This window comes from Acomys minous (assembly GCF_964271855.1).
Source record: "Acomys minous genome assembly, chromosome: 11".
NCBI lineage: Eukaryota > Metazoa > Chordata > Mammalia > Rodentia > Muridae > Acomys > Acomys minous.
In genome coordinates, this window is record NC_140492.1 from 42,761,820 (window position 1) to 42,785,202 (window position 23,383).

The 23,383-nt window shown below is 39.7% G+C and overlaps 1 long non-coding RNA gene across 1 annotated transcript; it reads left to right on the forward strand.

The window, feature by feature from the left end:
* Positions 1-11,063: 11,063 nt before the first annotated feature.
* On the forward strand, positions 11,064-13,664 carry LOC311608110. Its single transcript, XR_014782837.1, has 2 exons — positions 11,064-11,198; positions 13,525-13,664. It is a non-coding gene; the product is annotated as an uncharacterized lncRNA (long non-coding RNA).
* Positions 13,665-23,383: the final 9,719 nt, after the last annotated feature.

The window sequence follows — 23,383 nt, forward strand, 5'->3', positions numbered from 1 at the left end:
CCAAACATACTTCATTGTGGTGCTTTCAATCTAAATTGCCATATTATCTCTACCTTCTTGAGAAGCAGCCTTCTATACACAAAGACCCTGTGTTAGCCCAGCTAAAGGAGCCGCTCATCGCCCACATCTATAGTCTTCGTGCTCCATACTTCCTTCACTATCTGCATGGTTGTGCCAAATGCAGGGCAGAATAATTCTTGCAGATAATAACACAAATTGCAAGATTGGACCAATATATACTGAAAAGAGCTAGACATGAGCCTAGGGTTAGGAGGCATTCCATGACCCTGGATGATGAAGCATTTATTAATGTGACTATCCTCACTCAGATCTTAAGTATCCTAGGGCCATTTATTCCACGTTGCAACAGTGACTCCATCATGCTTGGATGTGACATTGTGCTGTGTTAAACAAGGCTGAGATGACAGACTGTGTTTGGTAAATTGATGGAAGGAACAAAAGGATTAGATAAGTGGGCACTTCGGATGGATTATTTGAGACTGAAGAACCTGCTACCTGACTCTGTTCAGTAGAAGATATTATGCATCCTTCTCCGGGGACAAAGGTGTGCCCTAGTGATATCAATCCCAGTGCCACTGAAAAGTTTGGTCCAGGGTGGCAGGAGTATAATTCTCTTAACTTTATGGGCTTTTTGAGAATTTTACTGGGACTCATTTCATTTCAAAAAAGCTATACCTACCAATCTCAAAACGATCAACCCTTTCCTACTTTTAAAATTATGTTTTAATTAAAAGTAAATGTTGTATATCTATAGCATACAACATGGTGTTTTGACCTATGTATGCTTTCTGGAACAGCTAAATCCAGCTGTTTAAAATGTGTTATATATTACTTTGTGTACTTTTCTATTTCTTGTTAGACTGAAGTAAGGAAATACTTTTCCTCTACTGACCTTAAGTCACATTTTGAGAACCTTCCGGAAATCAATCTCTCTCTCTCTCTCTCTCTCTCTCTCTCTCTCTCTCTCTCTCTCTCTCTCTCTTTGATTGCTGAGCCACCTTAAGATGTCCTGAGACAGAAACAAAGGCAGCACACTCTTGCCCTTTGATCTATGCTTTGCTCTGTACCAAAGTTTTTGCCTGGGACCTATTTTATTTTCCAAATGATGGCCTGGAAAAAAATAGAGTATTTGTGTTTGTTATTTGTCAATTTAATACATGTAAGCAATGTGTGTGTGTGACCCACTGAGTCTAATTAGCCCTGCCTATTGAAGTATTGACTAGCAGTGAGGTCTTGTGTGGGTAGCCATGAACAGCTGCAGTGACTTTAGGAGTCCAATGGCCACACTGTGTCCAGAAGACAGAATTTCACAGCACTCTTCTTCAACTTCTCCCTCTTGCATTCTTTCCGCCTCCTCTTCCACAATGTTCCAAGAGCCTTGACGTAGGAGTGTTGAAGTGGATGGCCCATTTAAAGCTGAGCACTCAATTGTCCCATATTCTCAGCGCTTTGATCAGTTATTCTCAGCACTAACTGGTTACCCCACACCCCATAAGAGAAGCTTCTCTGGCCAAGGTTGAGGATAGTGCCAATTGCTGATCCATGAATATAAATATATCTACTTGAAGGCAATTTGTTAAAATGTCTATTTAGCAAGATAACTTGTAAATAGTAATAGTCTCCCCACTATGACCTATGACCTCCCAAGTGATGGGCCTTTGCCTGGGTTTACAGTGCTTCACTCCTGTGAAATGGGCCTCAAATCTAACCTAAACATGTTTGGCTGCTGCCATAACCCTTGTACAAAATAGCAACTTTCTGTGTGACTATTATATTTCTTTACCTTCCTTGTCTCTCTTTACATTTGACTATTTGTCTTGTCAAATATGCTGACTGTTGTTGGTAGAGAACACAAAGTGGCGACATTGGCACAAACCCTGAAACTTTGGGTAGCGTGTCAGTTTGTTAGACAAATTTCCTGTTTTCCATATTGCTGTCTTATGTATCAAATACCACATCTCTACATAACAAGTGTCCCCTTTTTTCCAACTTCTACCACATTTTTCTCAGCTCAAGTCCTCACTGAAAGCCTTTTGAGGGCCATCAGGTGTCTATTAAACACTCTCTTTAAAAACACCAGGCTTTCATTGGCATTTTTCTTGAGACTGTAACAATCACTACATTTTTAGGTTTTTACTACAACTTCTCAGAAGCTCCTTAAGGCGCCAAATACTAAAATATATTCTGTTTATCTCGTGCTAGATAACAAACTAACCAAAGTACATAACCATATAACAACAGCAACATAGAATTTACCTAAAATCAACAGCTTAACCAGGCTTGGTAGCGCAGGTCTTTAATTTCAGCTATTGAGGAAGCTGAGGCAGGAAGATTGCAAGACAAAGGCCTCCCGAGCATGCAGAATAGGGGGACTTCAAGTCAAATAATAAGACTGTCTCAAAATGTTATTTTAAACAAGAAAGAGTTATCACTTGGTAGCAAAGCACTGACCTGTGTGCACATAGACGCTACTGGGTTTATTTGCAGCACCACAGAAAACAAAGTTTAAAAAAATCTTGAGCAGGGCTCAGTTGAGACAGGTTATATATACTCTCCCACTCTCCTTAGCTTTGGCTTTCCAACTTAAAGGTTGGAAGCTTATATGTCTGGTGATTACTGCTGGAGACCTGGAACGTTAGCTTTGTGTGTCAGCTCACACATTATTTTTAATCTGCACAATGTGGTGGCTGATTCACAAGAGTATGTTTCTCAGGAACAATAGGCACAGGGAAGCTGTACTGCCTTGGCTGGTATATTGTTGATACTGACCTAGCTTCGTATTTCAGTTCATTCAATGAAATTAAATAACACTGGGCATTATGGAAGGAGACAGTGGCTCAAATGAACTTAATGAAAAGCATGTTAGAAAATGTGTGGAAGTTTCACAAACTACACCCATACACAGGTACTTAAAACTAATTTATAATTTCCCTTTGGCCTGGCTACAGGCATAAATAGTCCAACTACTAATAAAAATACTTCATTGAAAATATAAAATCTGAGATAAATATAAGACTTGGCAGGAAACCACTTGGTAAGCTTAATAATAGAATGGAGATGGCAGGAAAGAGTACCTTAGGGAAATTATCAAAAGATCTAATATTTGTGTAATTGGAAATCCATAAGGGAAGAGAGAAAGAATATCATAATACCATCAGAAGAAAGGATATCTAAAAATGTCCAGTATTAGTGGTTGTCATACATTAACAGACAAAAGAAACCCCAGCAACATCATAAACACAAAAGTGCCTATGCCAATACACATTATGAGAAAACTTTTAAGAATGAAATACATAAGGAAAAAAGCTTTAAACATCATTAAGAACTAACAAGAATTTTACAAGGAGGGATAGCATTTCATCTGGCTGAGGGTTTCTCCTGTTGACTCAGAGGCCAGAAAGGACTGTCACATTTTCAAGTGAACACTTTGCCCTTTAAAAATACTTAGGAGCCAGGAATAGTGGTGGATGCCTTTAATCCTAACATAGGCAGAGACAGGTGGATCACTGAAGTCAAGGCCAGCCTGGCCTACAAGAGTGACAGGACAGCCGAGGCTGTTAACACAGAGAAACCTTGACCCAAAAAAAGAAAGAGAGAGAGAGAGAGAGAGAGAGAGAGAGAGAGAGAGAAAAGAAGAAGAAGAAGAAGAAGAAGAAGAAGAAGAAGAAGAGAAAAACAAAAACAACGATGAAATAAACACTTTCTGGAATAAAGAAGACCAGGAAAATATTGCTCTAAAAATTGCTGAGGAGAAATTTTTGTTGATTTTTATTTCAATTTTTAAGTTTTTGAGATTGTAATACATTTCTCCCTTCCCTTTCTATCATACAAACCTTCCTATATACTCCTCAGACACAAAAAGAAAATCAGAATATCAGGAATGAAAGAAAAGCAACAAAGATGATAGAAATGTGAGTAAGTATAACTTCTCTTGAGCTGTTGAGGATATATTTATGGGATCCATGAAATGACTGGGCAGGTAAAGGCAATGGCTTCAATGGCAATCTGAGTTTACTCCCCAGAAACTACTTGCTCTAAGAAAAGAATCCCCCAGATTATCTTCTGATGTAAATGTTATTTTTATTTCCTTAGCTGGGGGAATGAGATGAAAGCTGTACCCAAGCTTTATGAATAAATGGCTTGGGCTAGCCCTGAGTGTTTCTTTCTCTGTCCTAACTATCCCTAGGTCTAGGCCTGGAAGCTTCTAACTTCCAAACAATTCAATTTTTTGCAAACCTGAGCCCTGGAAGGCTTCAGCTTCCAGCCTCTATCTGCTAACCTAGGTCTAGAATGTTTCAGCCTCCAAGACTTACTGCTGAATACATTCACCATTTTTAGCTCTTTCTGAACTCTTGATAGCTGGTTCAATTCAACTATTCTGGCCCAAACTCCTCTCCAAGCTGACAGTTCAATCTGGTGTCTCTCTAGGCTTCTGATTGAATTGTTCTTCTTGGCCTCAAACTAACTCTGGAAATATGTTCTAAAATCTTCTGGCTCATTCTGTCTTCACTTGTGTCTAGCTTGTTCCCTTTACAACCTATCTCTGTAAAACTGCCCTGGTAAAACTGTCATACTCACTACTCACACTACACTACTACTGTGACTGCTACTCTTCCTCTCTACGCTGCTCTTAAGTAGCCTCTCTTTCCTATCTGTTCTCGTGAGAGTTAGGTGTATCCTATCTCTGACTCATTCTGTCAGATTTCCTCTATTTGTCTCTTTCTCTGCCCCTCAGTAAACATCACTTCCAAACATCTCAGCTTCCTTCTACAAACTAATCTTACTTTCATTGTTTGGGATTAAAAGTATGTACTAAGGGCATGTCTACATTCCAGCCAGATCACATAGTCCTAGAAGATCTTTAGATGTGATCTCTTGCCAGAGCGCATGCACGCGCGTGCACACGCGCGCGCGCGTGCACACACACACACAACACACACACACACACACACACACTCATGCTCACTCACAAAATAAATGAATGCAACAAAAATACATTTTCTAGATGAAAACAAAACTATTGCATTGTCTGATAACTTTTTAGTGAACAGTGATGTAATAGCTTGAACAAAACTTCTGAAAAGAAGTGCCTATAGAGTAGTACACTTACTTTATTCTAGTGCAAATGGCAAAATAATGTGTCTAAATAGACTGTGAAAAGTTAGTTACTCCTTATGGCTTGATACATAAACTAGACTTAAGGACATAGTGATACATACAATAGCTAAGATAGCACTCTAGAAACATATAGACCACAAAGGATAATGGTTTAAAAAAATACAATAAAGATGTAAAAAGAAAACAGCAAACAGTAAAGTGCAGGCTTAAATTCATAAGCACCAGTTACTCAACACACATATCAACACACACAAATGAAAAGACAAAGACCACCAGAAGAGATTTTAAACTGAAAACTGGGGGCAAATTAAAAGTAAAAGAATGACCTGGGGCAAAGACAGCAAAGGTGAGCTGCACTCTGTCCTCTGAGCTCCATTGCCTGACTTCAGCCAGGAACATCAAGCTTAGACACATTCTCCACAACCCACACCCTGCCAATCCCTGCTGCCAGGTCCACATAGGACACAGCCAGCAGAGGTGAGCTGCTTACTGTCTCCTGAGCATCATCATCAGCCCCATAGCTCTGACTCTTTTCCTGAGGAGGCTTGAGGGAGCCCAGGGAAATTCAGGTCCACTTGAGTCATAATCAGCAGAGGTGAGCAACTTGCTGTTCCCTGAGCTTCAGTGTAAGGCCCAAGGATCTGCCTGCCTCCCTGAGGAAGCCTGCTGTGGCCTCAGGGGTATCTGGCTAACAGCAAGGACACATAGATGGCTAAAGGCCAACATTAAAATACCGTCAATAAAATTCAGGCCACTATGATGCAGATATCTTACTACAAAAAGCTGTGGATATCCTAACACAGCTGAAGTACAAGAAGATGACCTTAAATCCAATTTTATAAAGATGATAGAGGTCTTCAAAGAGGAAATGTATAAGCACCTTAAGGAAATACAACCAAACAGGTGAAGAAAATGAATAAAATTGTTGTTCAAAACCTGAAAATGGAAATGGAAGCAATGAAGAAAACACAAACTGAAGGAATCTGGGATATGGAAAACCTAGGAAAGAGGTTAGAAACTACAGATGCAAACATTGTCAACAGAATATAAGAAATAGAAGAAAGAATCTTAGACCTAAAAGATTTGGTTGAAGAAATTGATACATGAGTCAAAGGAAAAAGCTCCTGATACAAAAAATCCAAGAAATCTGGAACATTATGAAAAGACTAAATAGGAATAATAGGAATAAAAGAAGACTCCCAGCTCCAAGGACTAAAAAATATTTTCAACAAAATCATAGAAGAAAACTCTCCCAACCTAAGAGAGAGAGAGAGAGAGAGAGAGAGAGAGAGAGAGAGAGAGAGAGAGACAGAGAGAGAGAGAGAGAGAGAGAGAGAGAGAGAGAGAGACAGAGAGAGAGAGGCCTATAAATATACAAGAAGCTTACTGAACACTAAATAGATTGGGCCAAAAAAGAAATCAAAACACTTAATGTACAGAACAAAGAAAGTATATTAAAAGCTGCAAAAGAAAAAGGCCAAGTAGCCTACAAAGGTAGACCTAACAGAACTACACCAGACTTCTCAACACACTCTAAAAGTCAGAAAGGACTGATCAGATATCTTGCAGACTCTAAGAGACCACAGATGTCAGTCCAGACTACTATACCCAGCAAAATTTTTAATTACCATAGATAGAAAAACAAGATGTCCTATGAAAAAATTAAATTTAAACAATATTTATCCACATGTTCAACCCTAAGGAAGATACTAGAAAGAAAAGTCCAACCAAAGGAGGCTAAATACACCCAGGAAAACACAGGAAATAAATAAACCCATGCCAGCAAAACCACAAGAAGTGAAGTGTTCTCTCTCTCTCTCTCTCTCTCTCTCTCTCTCTCTCTCTCTCTCTCTCTCTCTCTCTCTCTCTCTCTCTCTCCCACCAACATCAAAATAAAAGGAATAAACAGTCATTGGTCATTAATATCTCTCTGTGTCAATGGACTCAATTCCCCAATAAAAAGACATAGGCTAACAGAATGTATGCAAAACGGGATCCATCATTCTGCTGCATACAAAGAACACACTTCAGCAACAAAGATAGACATTAAAATGTATAAAGAACTCAAGAAATTAAACACAAACAAACCAAGTAGTCCAATTGAAAATGAGGTATAGAGCTGAACAGAGAATTCTCAACAAAGGAATCTCTAATGGCACAGAAGAAATGCTCAGAATCTTTGATCATCAGGGAAATGCAAATCAAAATGACTCGGAGATTCTATCTTACACCTATCAGAATGGGTAAGATAAAAAACTCAAGTGACAGCACATGATGGTGAGGATGTGGAGCAAGGAGAACATTCCTTCATTGGTGGTGGGAGTGGAAATCAATCTGGCAGTTTCTCAGAAAATTGGGAATAGTTCTACCTCAAGACCTAGCTATACCACTCCTGGGCATATACCCGGAAGATGCTCTATCATACAACAAGGACATTTTCTGAACTATATACATAGCAGCTTTATTTGTAATAGCCAGAAACTAGAAAAAAACCTAGATATCCCTCAACTGAAGAGTGGATATGAAACTGTGGTACATTTAAGAAATGGAATACTACTCAGCTATGAAAAACAAGGACATCATGAAATTTGTCGGCAAATGGATAGATCTAAGAAATACCATCTAGAATGAGGTAACTCAGGGTGTACTCACTTATAAGTGGATATTAGCCGTAAAGTACAGGATAACCATGCTACAATCCACAGATCCAAAGAAGCTAAGTAGCAAAGACAGTCCAAGAGAGGATGCTTGAATCTCACGTAGAAGGGGAAATAAAATAGACATTAAAGCTAGGTGGGAATGGGGAGGGGAACAGGAGTGAGGATCAGATGTGGGGAGAGCAGGGAGGAGAGAGCTGGGACAGAGAACAGAAATCAGTGTGGGGGCCATCTCTGGGACAAGTGAAGACCTGGGATAGGGAAGACTCCATCAAGTATATAGGGGTGACCTGGCTGAGACTTCCAACAGCAGGAGAGGCTTCATCGAAAAGTTGATGGAAACATGCAGAGACCCACAGCCAAACAAAAGGCGGAGCTCCAGGAGTCCCGTGGAAGAGTTGAGGGAAGAACTGAGGGAGCCAGAGGGGCCAAGGACTCCACAAGAAGACCTACAGAGTAAATTAACCTGGGTTCCTGGTGGCTAACCAAAGAGTATGCATGGGCTGGACCTAGGCCCCCTACACATACGTAGCAGATGTGCAGCTTGTTTTTCATGTGAGTTCCCTAACAATTAGAATGAGGCTGTCTCTGACTCTGTTGCCCGTCTTTCAATCTCTTTCCCCTAGCAGGACTGCCTTGTATGGCCTCAGTGGGAGAGGATATCTTTAGTCCTATTGTGACTAGATGTGTCAGGGTGGGTTGGTACCCATGGAGAGTCTCCTCAGAGAAGAGGAGTGGGAAATGGGGGTAGACGGGTATGAAGATGGGATTGGGAGAAGAGGAGGGAGGTAGGGCTGTGATCAGGCTATAAAGTGAATAAATAAATAGGAAAAAAAGGTAAAAGGCTAAAAAAAAAGAATGCATCATTCAAACACTTACCAAAAGAAAATCCAGCAAAAACAAAACAAAACAAAACAAAACAAAACAAAACAGGTTGTCACATAATAATAGATGTTTCAAATTATCAAGAAGGAAAAACAACCCTAAAGGAGAATGGACCAACAATAGAGCTTCAAAGATAAAGGAAGCAAAAACTAGCAAGAAAAAAAAAATCAAAAGAGGAGTAAACAAATGTGTAACTACACGATGCAGCCTCAACTTCTCCCAATGTTCCATCGAGCAATCAGAACAGAGAACCGAGCTACACTATCAACTAAGGTGTAATTTAAATCTGTAAAACACTGTATCTGATAAGAGCAGAGGATGGGCGGGCTGGAGAGATTTATTGGTCAGGAGATGCTGCTCTTATAGAAGACCTGGGTTTGGGTTCCAGCACCCACCTCAGGCAGCTCATGACCAACTCCAGGGTATCCAGCCAGTACCTTCTTCATCGACCCATTCTTGGTAGGTGCACATAATATAATGCATGCATTGGGTTTCCAATAGAAGCTTAACAAATTTAAATTTTTTAATATTGTCTAAGATATGTTATCTGAGAGTAAAAGAATGAACTAAATATAAATGTCAAAGACCATGGGTCAGCTAAGAAATCTCAAAAAAACTGGAAAAGTATATTGTTTTAATTATTTTTTACATCCAATATTTTAAAAAATAAATGGCTGGAATTGTAGCACAGTGATAGGCATATTATCTAAAAAATGCCAACCCCTAGGATCCATCCCTAGCACAGAAAATAAAATAAGATAAAATTTGAAGTGTGCTTCTAAAGCTGCCTTTGAGGGACAATGGTAGCATTAAAGGCTTGTGCTAAAAACAGGGAGGACCTCAGGTACATAGTTTAAGCTGTTCCTTTAAGAAACTAAACCCAACGCATAAAAAAATAGAAATGAGATAAAATATTGAGAAGATTAAAAACTCTAGAGAGGAGAAAATCATTTTTACTGATCATTAAAATGATTAATAACATTGACAAAAAGCTCAGGCAAAACCAAAGAGGAAAATCTAGGAAAAGACAGAAGTTATCACTCTTGGGACTGAAGGAGTATATCCCTTAGGCCTTCTAAATGAGGAGCACTGTGGATGAGCACTTACACACTAACTCAACAGCGTAGAGCTCACCTGTGCCCCCAGCCTCACCCACCACGCACTGAAGACAAAGCACATATTCTAGGTACGCTCACCACTTTGTTAAAAAATTGAATTCGTAATTGTCGAAATATGGCTCAGAGAGTTTCCTGGTGTATTTTAAGAAAAAAAAATACTACTGATGTTCCACCCTCTTTCTCAAAACAGAAGAGCAAAACACCTCCCCAAAAATGTTCATGAGACCAACATGCTTATTGGACCAATGTTAGACAAAGTCGACAAGAAATTCCTTTAAGTCACTGAATCCTAAACACAAACACAAAAATCTTAAATAAATGATCAACCAATAAAGTTCATTGTGGTGGTGTATTAAGTAATTCCAGCACTTAGGATACTTAGGCCAGTCAATTGTGTGTTTAAATTCTGCCTACACTGTAAAGTAAGTTTATTGCCACCCTGGCTTGTACAAAGCCCTGTCTCAGAAACCAAAACGTTAGCAAATTATCTGCAGTAATGTATAAATAATGTCTAAGAGCCATCATGAAAAATGAATATATCTACCATGCTAGTTCTCTAAGCCCAGACACTGCATGATATCAGTAGATTCAGGAAAAAAAATATTTAATAGACATCACTTCATGATGAAAGAAAGAAAGAAAGAAAGAAAGAAAGAAAGAAAGAAAGAAAAGAAATACTTCCATTATACTAGGAATAAATGAAAATTCTCTTAATATGTTAAAAAAAATCATCTGTGAAACAACAAAACCTAAAGATTCCAGCTGACATCATACTTATTAATGAAAGACAATGCTTTAAATACAGCACAACAGAAAAAAACCACTTCCGTCACTCCTGCTCAGCACAATGAAGCCCAGAGTAGCAATTCAGTTGTCCCAATCTCTAAGAGGTAAAACTGTCCAGTTAGGAAATCCAAAGTGATTGACAAAAAAAGCACCCAGAACTAATAGGTGCATTTTACTATGTCTTGAGAAATATCGTTAACACAACAAAATCCATCGTTCCTACCTGCTCACCATGAATAGTTGGAAACCGAAGCTGTTTTTGTAAAGAAATGTAGCTCCTGTAGAGTGAAATGCTCAGACATCAATAAAACAAATATCTGCTGAAAGAAGTCATCTCAAAATACACGGGAACACTGTGTTCCTAGATTAGACGATTCGACATAATAAAAGTGTCAATTCAAATGTATTTCCCACCAAATTCCCACAGGGTTTTGTGTACACGTACAGTACAAACCGATTCTACACGTTACAGGGGGCCTGCAAGATGGATCAGACGGAGGTAAAAAGCACTTGCCACACAACCCATACCGGAGTTTCAGCCTCAGAATTGACAGAAAGCCAGATGCGGTGCCTCAGAGTCTGTAATCTCAGCACTCCTACTGGGAGATGGAAGGTGGGTACAGGAGAATCACTGAGAAGCCTTCGTTCAGGGAGCCTGGAGTACACAGAGCCACAGACTCAAGTAAGACTTTGCTGCAGTTAGATGATGGAAAGAGAGAAAGAACCAAGTCCCGCGTGTAGTCTTCGCATCCCTACACACATGCCACGGTACAGGTGTACAGGTACACACATGCACATGAGTAACAATTAGGAAATCAAAAGTTAAGTGGACAGGGGGAAACCAAGGAACTAGAGTAGTACAGACAATTTTAAAAGAGCAGAAAACCTGGAGGTGTTCTAGAAATTTATAAAGCTATAAGAATCAAAGCAGTATACTATTGATGAAGAGATCTAGAAAAGGACTAACTGAATGAAATGGGGAGTACAAGAGAAACCCACACAAACATTACTGATTGATAATTCCTTTACAAAGATAGAGTAGATATTCAATGGGAAATTATCAAGTCAACAATGGGACAATTGAAATATATACACAAATATGACACTCAGGATTTACACCTTATACAAAACTTAATTCAATATGAAATTTGGATCAACATATAAAAATACAAAACAATAAAAGTTTTGTAGAAAACAGGAGTTCTTTTTTTTTTTAATTGTATGTGAGTGATCTATTTGCATGTACACCTGTATGCCAGAAGAGGGCATTATATCACATTATAAATGGTTGCGAGCCATCATGTGGTTTTTAGGAATTGAACTCAGGACCTTTGGAAGAGCAGACAGTGCTCCTAACCACTGAGCCATCTCTCTAGGCCCAGGGAATTCTTCATGATGTGAAGTTAAGCAAAGAATTCTTAGCTTTGATAATAGAGGTATACTTCAGTGTGTGTGTGGGGGGGGGAAGAACCCACATATGATATATGGGATTTAATCAAACTATAAAACCTTTTAAAGATGGGAGAAATGCACGTCAGTCCTCTATTGGATGTCTTGGGGGGGGGGAGGGCAAAACACAAGGAGCTTCCAACTCATCAATATGACAAACAACTAGTTTTTGAATGGGCAAAACATTTATATAATCAATTAACCAAACAAATGATTTTAAAATAAGTCCATGAAAATATGTTCAATATTATAAAAATTATGGTGATGTGCCACTTCATCCATACCAAAAAAAAAAAAAAAAAGCTAAAATTCAAAAGCAAAGATTGACAATGGTGTCTTTTCTCTAATGTGGATTGTTGCCTCACTGTCAAAAATCAGGTAGATCCTCGATTCCAGCCATATTTTGTCGGTACCATACTGCTTTTATTACTAGGGCTCTAGAATATAACCTAAGATCTGAGATCATGATACCTCCAGCAGTTAAAGTTAAGGGTTACTTTGGCTATCCTGGGGGCTTTTATATTTCCCTATCGTTTGATTTTTTTTTCAATTTTTGTGAAGATTTGCATTGCAGTTTGAATATGTAGATTGCTTTTGGTAAACTGGTCATTTTCAGAATCTTAACCCTGCCCATCCATAAGCATGGAAGTTGTTCCTATCTTCATTATCTTCTTAGTTTATTTTTTCTGTCTATTAAAGTTTGTGTTGTGCAAGTCTTCTATTCCCTTAGATAAATTTATTCCAAGATATTTTAAAAGGCTATTGTGAATAATATTATTTCCCTGATTTCTCTCTGAATAATAGGAAAGCTACCGATACTTGTGTGCTACTTTTTTATCCTGATGCCTTGATGAATATGTTTAGCCGCTGTAGGAATTTTCCAGTGGAGACTTTAGCGTCTTTTATATAGAGAATCATACCATCTGCCAATAATAAAACTTTGACTTATTCCTTTTTTATTTGTATCCCCTTGATCCCCTTTGCTTGTCTTACTGCTCTGGCTAAGATGGCAAATACTATATTGAACAAGAGAGGGGAAGTAGACATCTTTGTCCTGTTCTTGGTCTGGTTGGAAATGCTTTGAGCTTTTCTCTGTTGGTTTGATTTGGGCTATACGCATCCTGAATATTGCCTTTATTATGTTGAGATATGTCCCCTGTACTTCTTGATATGTAGGAAGTTCAGCCATTCTAGAAAATAGTTTGGCAGTGTCTGATACACTGCACATTGCCTTGCCATAGGACCTGGTTCTTGATATTTACTCTAGAGAAGTGAAGCGTTCGTTCAACAGCTGTGTCAAATAAAACTTTCATGGTGGGGATCTTTATATCCCTAAAAGCTCATGTGTTGAAGACTTGGTCCCCACTGGCTCTAAAACCAGGCACTGTTGGAAACTCTGAAAGATGCCTAGTTGGAGCTGTATTTCATTGGGCATGTGCCTTGAAGAAAGCACGGGAACTCTAGCCCCCCTTCTCTCTTTCCCTTCCCAGGTACCAGGAGGTGCTCAGATTTGCTTCACCCTCAAGCATGATGTTCAGCCTCATCACAGATCCAGAAGAACAAGACCAAGCAACCATGGACTGAAATTTCTGACACAGTGAAATAAATTACTCCTTTCATCCTGTGAGGCTGTTTTTGTTTTTGTTTTTGTTTTTATTTTTTTCGGGTATTTTGTCACAGTGAGAAACACCTAACATACAACCCAACCATCTGTCCTTTGAGGAATATATGAACTGTGATCCCTTGTGGCTCTTGAACTGTGATCAGAAAGATCGTTCAATGAGCTACAAAATCCCATCTCTTAATGCCAATCAAGAGCAGTTTGTGTTGTCACACTATCTAAAAAATTGAATCTGAAGAGGCAAGTAACTGGGAATTGAACTCAGGGTTCTACCAGTGAGTTTCTTGTTTAACTCTTCCTTTATTTTTATTTTGAAACAGGAACTTATCCAGGCTGGCCTTGACCTGGCTCAGACACCCCAGCATTGGCATTGCAGGCACCAGCCACCATGCCTGTCTCATCAGAAAAAGGAATGCTATCTTTTAAAAATACATTTCATTGTCATTGACTGTTCTGTCTGATCAAGTCACATCACAGGTTTTCAATTCTTGTCCTTTTTCGGGTTTTAAAAATAATAATTAATTAGCTTGCAATTGGTTATTGTTATTATTATTCTTAATTCAAGGTGCTATGAGGGCAGATGCATTCTTACCCTTGTTTCGTATACTTCATGCAATCTTTTTGCTTTGGGGGCACTGAAAGACTCTGCCCAATTTAATTTAGCATGAGTCTTACGCCCTCAAGTTCCTCAGCAACAAACGGGAAACACAAGCCCTTAAAAATAATTGCTGCCAAAAATAGCCTTATCTCTTGAGTCAAGAAAGACATGAAAGAAGGAGAGGCCTTGCTTGGATGGGTAAGCAGGCAGGTCAGCATGCAAAACCACTGAGGAGTTCCTTAGCCAGTGGTAAGGAACTGGCTGGCTTCTTCCCTCAGGACAGACCGCATGCTCATCCATAAAGAAACCTGGGAAACCCTTGAGAAAGGCTACGAAAACATGAACTAATCCAGAGCCAGCAAATATTTTTTAGTAAAGGATCAAAATGGTAATTATTTTGTGCTTTCTATTCCACGGATGATCTAATTTACAAAAACAGGTGCAGGCTACCTGTGACCCGGGGTCATGAGTTGCTCACTCCTGTATTTGTCAAACCAATATACCTATACATTTGAGTTGTGGATGAAATCGCAAAAGATTTATACCTATGAAAAAAAGTGACTTATATATAAATCTAATAAAGACCCAATACTTCCTGGTGCCCTTGACTTCATACACCTAATCCTTCTTTTTATAAGAAAGCTGAAGAGCTTACCCAGGAGCACTGTTTCTGGCCCAAAATGTTGCTGTCTTTCCTATTGGAAGTTGTAGGATGTTTTGAGAGTGTCCACAACTACAGAGGAAGGGTTCACTCATCACACACCTCCTCTTACCTTGCAGTTTCTCTGTGGGTTCTACAATGTGCACGTGGATGGAAACGTGTGTCAACCACGTCCAGAAGTTTGTCTGTGTGTCTGATGGGTTCCCTTCATCAGCTAGCAACTGACAATGGCCTCCTTTATGACGTGCCCACTCAGAGATTTTCAGCAAGTCTTAACTGAGCCAGGAGAACTCTAAGCAAATGCTTTGAGCTGGATACAAGGTTATTAGTGAGGCAAGGGCTCTTTTTAAAAATTTTTAAAAATAGTTCATTCATTTTACATCTCAATAGTTATCCCATCCCTTATATCCTCCCATTCCCCCCTCCCTCCCACTTTCTCCCCTACTCCTCTCTCCTATGACTGTGACTGAGGGGGGCTTCCTCCCCCTTTATATAATGTCTCTTCTTGGTAGCCTGCTATCCTTCCTCTGAGTGCCACCAGGCCTCCCCATCCAGGGGACATGGTCAAGGGCTACCTCTTGATGCATAATCCCAAACTTGTTTCATGACTACATCAAAGGACCAGTAAGAAGAAGGTGGGAGACCATTATACTTAGGTGACAGTGACTGAGGTGATGTAAGAAGTTATGAGGGCTATGACTAGATCGCCTTAATTTGTGTCTAAATCTGGGATGTTCTCTTTCAGAAAAGGAAATTCGACATTATCTAGGGGTCAGGAATAAGCTGAACAAGTTGTTTTTTTCCTCCAACTGCTGTTTTAAGAACACATAGTAATTACTACAGAATACAAAGTGTATCCTGCTCTGAAAAAAAAATATTCTAATGCTTTAGCAGTAGTAATGCTTTTATTTTATTATGAGCTGCCCACGGGCACTTCTTAGGTTGTGAGTCACTTGAACAGGTTGGTTGGTTTTGGTTTCTGGCTTTTTCTTTCCCCAGTTAAAGAACATTTTATTCTCAAATGAGAAGGGGGTAAGGAGGGATAGAGAATGAGAAATGCTGGTCTGCGCACCACCCCCCCAGAATGGAGTGGGGTTAGCACAAATATGGAATGACAGGCAGTTTAATCATAGACCAGAATCAGGACCTGATCTGATGTCACACCGAAGCTGGTATGTGATGTCTTATGTCTAGTATTTGTTTCTCACGACTATATTTTTGGGAGCCGTATTGTCATGAGTCATCATTCTGTTTACAATGCTCACATTTTGTTCTCTCCTGTAACTGTGATGAGAGTCTGAAGAGATATTCGCTTCATTCTAATTTTCTCTCCTGGAGCTGCTAGTTTTGTCTGCAGCTGATACTCTGAGAGGAAAAAAAAAAGCATCATAAATTGCTCTGGGGTTCAAAACCTTAAAGGACAGCTTCTAAGAAGAGTGCAAAGACCTAAAATCCCTTAATCAAGTTTCCAATCGCACACAAGATGGCCTCATATTAAGAGCCATTTGAGAGCAGCAGTAGCGTCATGTCTTCACCATATTAAACAGGATTCCTATTTTAGCACCGAAGGCAGCTCTTTACTTGTAGAAGGAAGCAAACCCCTGAACAGGCTGTTCAATAACAGAAGACAGTAGCCACCTCACTCTTCCTCCCACATGGTTCCAGAGGCTACTGGTTCTTAGCTAATGAACAACTAGTATTTCATGGATTCTATTTTTGGTCCTTTAATTCTCCTATTAACCTTGTTACATGGCTGCTACTGCTATCTATAAATTACAGAGCAGAAAAGCAAGTGGGATACAAGGGCCTGCTCCTGTCCCATGGCCAGTAGGTGGCAGAGCCCAGACTCACATATAAGCTACTCACACTGGTGATTAGGATTTAGAACCACTACAAAATAAAACTCTAGGGATATCTTTGAAGGAGCAATTTCTAGATTTGATTAATTGAGGTGGGAAAGGCACTCTGTGTTCATCTCTTTGCTTCCTGACTGCAGAGGAGATATGACCAACAATCTCAAGTTCTTGCCGTCTTGGCTTTCTCGTCTTGATGGACTGTAACCGTGAACTGTGATCTGCCTTCCTTAAGTCGCTTTTGCTGGGCATTTTTGTATCAACAAGGAAAAAAGTAACTAATAGAGCCTTGCAGGCTCCAGGCTGTGAGAGGGTTTCTTGCCTAAGCTTCAGACTGCACAGCCAAGATGCTTCTGCCTACCCATGCTCCATCTTAAATGTCTCCAGCAGGTTAAGTAGGACCTGATTGAGAAACACCCCACATAAGCAACATAAAGTCATTATCTTGGATATGCTTACAAAGTCTGAAGTCTCTCTGTCTTGAGTTCCTTCTGTCTGTATGGAATCTATGATTCAATAGACAAGAACTCCATTTTTGGATGTGAGCTATCCTGATACATAACTGGTTGACCTCCATAGTTCATTTGTATATTTGTCCTTGATATAGTTTGTCATATACTTTAGAAGTTCCATTTTTATCCTAATATTACTAGTGGCTAGTGTGTACTAAACCTGGATGACCTACTTGTTCAAATTTAATCTGGCCTAAGATTGGAGAAATTGAGATATTTGTGCAGTGAGAGCTTTCCATCTTAACACATGGTTAAACTGATGGGTGTCCAAACCTGTCTAGACACAGACTATTATGGTTTTAATGTCCCACACAAAGTTTATGTCCTGGGAACATAATCATCAAATATATTTGTTAATGATTTTTAAAGGTGATTAGGATTAAATAAAGTCACAAAGGAAGAGTTTCTCTGGTGACATTAATAGGGCACAGTACCTTATGGCCTGGGGGAAAATCCTTCATTATTATTATTATTATTATTATTATTATTATTATTATTATTATTATCATCATCATCATCATCATCATCATCATCATCATTATTATTGTGTTTTCCAATTTTTATTAGTATTTATTAATTGTTGAGACAAATGGCTTTCACTGTGACATTTCATACATGTATATAGCAGCACACTTTGATCATTTTCAATTCCCTATTGCCATCGTCTACTGCCCTCCTCCCACTGGGTGTCTTCTTCTATCTCCAAAGCCCACTTTAACTTTCTTGTATTATCTTAATCATAATCCTTTTCTCTTGAATTGTTACATCTGTACATACATAAAAATGCATAAATGCAACCTGCTGAGTCTGTTTAGTATTGCTCATATGCATATGTGTTTATGGGTAACCACTCGGCATTGGGTAGCCAATCTGGTTCTCTAGAGAAGGCTGATTCTTTCTCTCTCTGAAGCCACCACTTGCTTGTACCTCTTTGTCTAGAGATAGGGCCTTTTGAGACTTCTCCCGTCCATGTTGTCATGACAGTTGGTGTTGACATTTTGCTGGTCCTGTGTAGGCAGTCATATCCTTGAGAGTTCATGGGTTCAGCTTCCCTGCTATATACAGAACATACAGTCTTGCAGCAGACATCCCGACCCTCTGGCTCTTACACTTTTCCTGCCCCCTCTACCGTGCTGCTCCTCGAGTCTTATGTGCAGCCCTCGTGTTGTAGATGTATCTACTGGGCCTGAACTTCCCAGTCAGTTGTTCTCTGCATTTAAATGTTTTCATTTATTTTTTGAAATTAAAATTACATCATTTCCCACTTCCTTTTCTTCCCTCCTGTGGCTGTTTGGATGAAAATGACCTTCACTGGCTCACAGAGAGTGGCGTTATTTGAAAAGATTAGGACCTGTGGCCTTGTTGGGGTCAGCATGGCCTAATTGGAAGAACTGTGTAATTGGAAGGTGGGCTTTGAAGTTTCAGAAGTTCAAGCCAGAACCAGTGGCTCTCTCTTCCTGTTGCCTGCTGATCCAGATGTAGGACTCTCAGCTCCTTCACCAGCATCATGTCTGCCTGCACACTGCCACGCTTCCCGCCATGATGATAATGGACCAAACCTCTGAAACTGTAAACAAGCCCCAATTAAGTGTTTCCCTTTATGAGAGTTGTCATGGTAATAGAAACCCTAACTGAGGCATCTCCAAACCCTGCCATAAACCCCTCTTTGCTCTCTTTCAAATTCATGGCCTACTTTATAATTAATTGTTGTAACATATGGCGTGTAACACACACACACACACATATAATTACTAAATACAATCTTCTCAGTCTACAATATTACTTGTACGTTTTCTGCATTTCTATCTTCTGGAAAAAGAAGCTTGTTTAATGAGGGGAGAGAGGTACACTTACCTGTGCATACAAAGATAAGGTTTTAGAATGCAAGTAGAAATAATCCCAGCTTAGGAAAGTGGCAGTAGTAGCTTCTCTTCTAGGTTCCATGGTCTCCCAGCCATGGGTCATCTTACAGATTTACAGGACCAGGTATGAATTCCCTCCTATTGACCAGGCTTGAAGTCCAATTAGACAGCTGCTGGTTACGGACACAATATACATGTTGCTATTTCATTGTTGTTTTTTAACCATCATAGCTGGATAGAACAGAGAATTGCTTTTCCCTCTTTGCATCTTCCATAGTACTTTCCAGAACTATAAACGCTTGTCTTCAGGGAGGTCTTTTCAGGTCAGTTCTAGCCGATTCCTCCAATGCCTGTGTCTGAAGTGTCTGGCGTCTTCAGTGCTGGGGACGTTACCTTCAAATTCTGGGAGGCAACCAAGGGGAGTGGTGACAGCCTATGTTGTTTGGGCATCCCTTTGACTCCTTGGACCAACAGCTTGAAAGGTTGCTTCTTGTGCCTGAATAGGATTTTTGTTGAAGAGTTTATAGCTTTGAGGGAAAGAATTGCTACCCCTAACAGTTAATATTCATTTAAACTATACATAACTGTATACACATACACTTACATACACTGTTATTTTTACAGAAACATAAAATAATATAATTCTCTATGGCCTTTTCCCAATGTGCCTAGTGCTATTTATCTCTTCTCCTTGCTCCTCACTCCCAGTGAAAGCCCTCTGCCCTTTCTTATGCCCTTCTTCATAGCACCTGTGTCCCGTATTCCCTTCTCCAGAGCTCCTGACCCTTTACCGTGGTCCCCTTTTACTTTCCTAGTCACTGCAGTTTTATACTCACATCTGAAGGTTTTGAGTCTAGGGATCACAGATAAGAGAAAACAAGCAGCATTTGTCTCTCTGGGTCTCAGGAAATATTCTCCAGTTCTCACTGCACACACCCGCAAATGTCATGCTTTTGTTTTTTCTTTGGGGCTGAATAGTATTCCATAGTGGCACCACATTTCCATTATCCATTCATCAGGTAAAGGACATCTGGGTTAGTTCCACTTCCTAGCTATTGTGTATAGGGGGGCAATGAACATGGCTGAACAAGCATCTGGGGAGTAGAGTGTTGAGTGTTTTGGGCATATGTCAAGGAGTAGTATAACTGGGTCATATGTTTATTTTTAGCTTCTTGAGAGTTGTCCACACTGATTTTCGGAGTGACTGCAGCACTTTGCAACCCCACCAATAGAGAATGAGGGTTCCCTTTCCCTTCATCCTCCTCAGCCTTTGTTGTCAGGTGTTCTCTTGATTTTAGCCACTATGACTGGGGTGAGATTATATCTAAAAGTTGTTTTAATTCGCAGTTACATAATTTCTAAGGATGATGAACACTTTTGGAAGGATTTCTTATCCATTTTTATTGCATCTTTTGGAAACTCTTCATTCAGCTCCATAGCCAGTTTTTACTTTTTACTTTTATTTTTATTTTTTTATTAAAAGTAAATTTTTCTCTCATACAACACGTCCCATCCGTGGCCACAGTTTCCCCTCCCTCTACTCCTCTCGGCTTCCTCCCACCTCTTATTCACCCCTCTCCACTTCCTCTCCATTTCCTCTTCAGAAAAGAGCAGGCCTCTAAGAGATGACAGCCAGATAGAATAAAACAAGACATAACAAGGCAAGGAAAAAGCCCTCATATGGGCTGGACAAATTAACCCAATAAGAGGAAATTTATCTAGGACACATAGCCCCTTTTCAATTGGATTATTTGTTTTCTTGACTCTCCTTTTTGAGTTCTGGTATGTTATTAAGTAAAGAATAGAAATATTCTTCAGCAAAAAATACGTATAAGATACAAAGATGCAAATTCCAATACACTAGCTATTTTAAAACTTCCATGTCAGTTTAGCTATACATCATATGGTTACTTGAAGGTTAATTTTTTTTTAAACAGAAAAGCACAGAATAAGTTGAAAGTACAAATACACAAGTTTACATATCTGACAGAAATTAGATATAATTGTAACAATTCATCCTTTTAGATATTGCTTTCTGCATTGCCTCCTTATCATGAAATAAAAAAGGAAAATAAAAAACCATAAACTATTATAAGCATAAGGAAACACCCACACAGATAAATCTTTTAAAATTTAAAAAACCACAAAGCAGCCACTTTAACAGCAAGTGTAGAAGCCAAACATACTGAGAACTGGAAAAACAGAACTCACTGATGTGACTCAGAGGAAGGTAGTAAATCTGGAAGATTCTTAGAGCCACACAACAGGAAGCAGAAGAAGCTATGAATGTCTGCCCGCTGTAGTGGCTGCCCCACCCCCACCCCTGGGACCAGAGCTCTGGATAGAAGCATTCAGTACATTTATGTGAGGTTACTGACTGAATCAAGCTTTTGAGGGAAAAAAAAAAAAGTAGAAACATTTTCATCCAAAAATGCACTAGGATGAGATGATTAAAGTCTCTACCAGAGTGGAGGACAGCAGGGGGTCAGGGACTCATGTGTTTTAACCCTCCAAGGAGAACATGAACTTCTCAGGGAATTGAATGCAACCAGTGTAAGGCCCCTAAGCCAGACGGCCCAGGAGGCTCTCATATGGGAAAAACTATGGAGATGATCTGGGGTGGGGAGTGGGGGGTGGAGGGGTCAGGGTGGGCAGTTACCAGGGGCCTAAGCAGGGACCACAGGTTCTTCCCAGAGGTGCAGGATGGTGGGGACAGAGGCGGTTTGGACCCTGGCAAGATGGACTCCAGGGGTGAGCACAGGCTCTTGTTCTCAAATATTTCTGAGACAAGGCTATGCACTCTCTAAGTATATCCCTAGCTATAATTAATCTGGCCTAATGGAACAGAGATAGCAACTCTGAACGCATATGCCAATGTCCTAAATAATATGTTGTAAGACTATTTCGGAAATCTAATAAAAATCTATGAAAGCGAGTGTGTTTCATATAAGGAATAAAGAAAAATCCAATATTGAGACATTTATTAAAGTAGAAAAATCACATGATTATATCAATAGATGCAGAAAGAACTCCAGATAAAATTCAACCACATTCCTGATAGAAATCTCCTAGAAAATAATGTGGTGTGGTTTTTAAAGAGTATTCATTATAAATAGTAGTACCTACAACTTTAAATGCTGGAATGCAGGCTCTTACAGTTGGTATAAGAGAAGGATGGTCTCTACATGATACATGATTACTCATCTTTTCTCTTCATTTGAAAACCCCTGAACATTAGGGCCAGACCATACTGCCGTTATACCACCACATTTATTACCACATTTAGGGTATTTTACACACCCGTATCCTCATGCCTCATAATTTTTAGTGGATGTAACCCCTAAATTATCCCATAGTTCAATTGATTGAAATTAATCAATAAAAACAGTTATCGCACACCTGTAATCCCAGCACTTGGGAGACAGAAGCAGGTGGATCGCTGTGAGTTCGAGGCCAGCCTTGTCTACAGAGCGACTCCAGGACAGCCAAGGCTAACACAGAGAGACCCTGTCTCAAAAAAGCAAAAACAAACAGACAAACAAACAAACAAACAAAGTTATCTCCAGTTGAGTTCACAAGTAAGAAACGCCAGCAATTCCTGTCTGGAGTAAAATGGTTCCTTCCATAATTTCAACAGCCATGCAACACACAAAGTCTGTCATTCATTCTGCCTTGTGCTGAAAAGGAGAAAGAAAAGGAATGACTAAAGAGAAAAAGTGGAAGGAAGGGAGAAAGGGAGGGAAGGAGGAAGGGAGGGGAACAGAAGGCTCCTGCATTCCTACACACAGAGTTAGTTGTCAACAGGCTTTTCCTGACCACAAATTCTCATCCATGATGGAAGCCTGCTTCAGTCTGATTTCTATATTCTTTTACCACTTTTTACTCAACTCTGTAAGATGAAGGTACCAGAAAAAGCACAGACATGAAGATGTACCTCTCAGTCAGAGCTAAAAGCTGACTGGTCCAGATGTTTTGGTCAAGTCCTCTGGGTAAAGTTTTCCCTGCTACCTCTCGGCACCTTGTTAGGATTTTCCTCAGTCCTGTCTGTGTGTCCTTGGGAACCACTTCCAATGGCTTTTTACGTGCAGAGATGGAGAGCTCACTGGATCCATTAATGACAAGCATGCCTTGCTCAGTTTCTAGGGACCAGAGGTTTCTATCCATCCCTGTTTTGCTAAAAGGACCTTCTCATTATTTTACCCTCTATCAGAATTCCTGCTCCCTTCCTCTTGAATTTCATCT